The 1,729-nt window shown below is 38.6% G+C and overlaps 1 protein-coding gene across 1 annotated transcript in view; it reads right to left on the reverse strand.

Annotated features, from left to right (window-relative positions):
• Positions 1-1,729, reverse strand: part of LOC104626720 (carboxypeptidase Q-like) — a gene marked incomplete at its 3' end in the record, with an annotated part of 12,498 nt that overhangs the window by 10,024 nt on the left and 745 nt on the right. The window lies entirely within an intron of this gene.

Consider the following 1,729-nt stretch of genomic DNA (forward strand, 5'->3'; position numbering starts at 1 on the left):
GAGCCAAGAGCTCACCAGGGACCAGGTACCCAGCATAACCTCCTCCAGCATGAAAACCTGTTACAGCTTGCATAGAGTGAGATGAGACCAACAGAAATTGTAACAGCCATGAACAGTAGGATAGATTTTAAGTCAGGAGGTAAGTAATTTAATCAAAATGATTCCACCAAGTGTGAGAAACTGCCGGCTCTTCTGTGAGAGATCTCACTGCCATGCAGTCTTCTAGCACCAACACATACACCTCTGCAGAAATATGGCAGATCTCAGAGGAAAATGAAAAGGTGAGTCAGAATAATGTGGGTTTTTTTAACATTACTCAGTATAAACCAGTGCTGGATAATACAATCCTATCTTCCAAGACATCACCAGCCACAGGTACTAGCCTGACCATACAGTCGTCAGTATAATAAGATCTTTACAGATGAAAAAGGAGGACACGATTAGCCTCTCTGAGCTTTTTAAAACGTATGAATTCAGTATCTCTCTAAATGAAAAAAGGCAAACCTAGGAGTTTGACCAGTCAAGTGCAAATAACTACACAGCTAAGAAAGGGAAGTGAAAAACAGACTTCTTGGGATATGAAGATGTTTGCCAAGATTAAATTGCAGGTTCTCTTTGCAGGTTCTGTAACACTTGCTCAACACCAAAAAAGCTATTTTAATTTTAGCTTCCTTTTTAGGAAGCTTGGAATAGGACTAGAAAGGATATAAAATAAGTTGCAGGTTTAATCTTTTCTGTAAATATTCTCCTATCAAAGCACTAAGCCTTAGACATATAATGGGACAAACAGATATTATTAATGGTTTTAGTTTTGTATTTCAGGCATGTGTTTACCTCAATATGACAGAAATACCTCAGACAAAATTTACAGTAGCAGTTTCCCAAACCAAGTAATATTTATTCCAAACATATCTTAAATTACCCAGCTTTACTTTGTTGTATTTTGAAGGGCTATATATATTTTCTAAACAAAGCAGCTTTTATACCTTATTTGTTTCCTTTCAAACCGAAAGCTTAGTATCATGAAAATTTACAATTCTTAAAAAATTTATGAGTATCATATTACCTTTTATTTCCTAAACTAAATTTATTTTCTCATAAAGGAATAAGAATGCTTTTGAAGCAATCTAGGAATAAGCCTGGTGTTATTTATGGAGAGTAGTCACAGAAGAAGGTTGTCACCCAGACTTTAAATAGCAATCCTGAGAAAGCCCCACATCAGTATGTACAAAAGCAGAACCTTATAAATCAGTTCATTTGCAAGCAAGCTAACATTTTGGGACTCAAAACACCTGAATCTTGCTGAGCCCAGTTAACAATTATTCTTGTTCCCGAAGTAACGTATCACACATGATCCACTAAAATGCAACACACAGTTCAGGAATAGGTAAGTACCAAAGACAGTGAGTGGAGAGAAGAGGGAGGAGGTGGAGGAAAGGAAAGGGCAAACAGATACCAATTGCCACACTCAGCGAGGGGCTGGCACTTTCCAAGCTCAGCACAAAATTCTCCTCTTCCTGGTGTCTTGTTTTTTGCCAGAGTGAAGTGCTGAGCTTGGCAAGAGAGTGCACAGCAAGAAGAGCAGAAATCGCATCAGCTCAACCATGGAAAACTTCTCTGGCCAAAACAAAAAAGAAGGGCTGGAAAACCCCAGATCATAAGCACAAGTTGCCCACCAACCTCAGTGGAGGAGCAGAATCCTGGCAAATGAGGTTCAGAAGTGTTAACA

This window comes from Phaethon lepturus, unplaced genomic scaffold (assembly GCF_000687285.1).
Source record: "Phaethon lepturus isolate BGI_N335 unplaced genomic scaffold, ASM68728v1 scaffold3399, whole genome shotgun sequence".
NCBI classification, from domain to species: Eukaryota; Metazoa; Chordata; class Aves; order Phaethontiformes; family Phaethontidae; genus Phaethon; species Phaethon lepturus.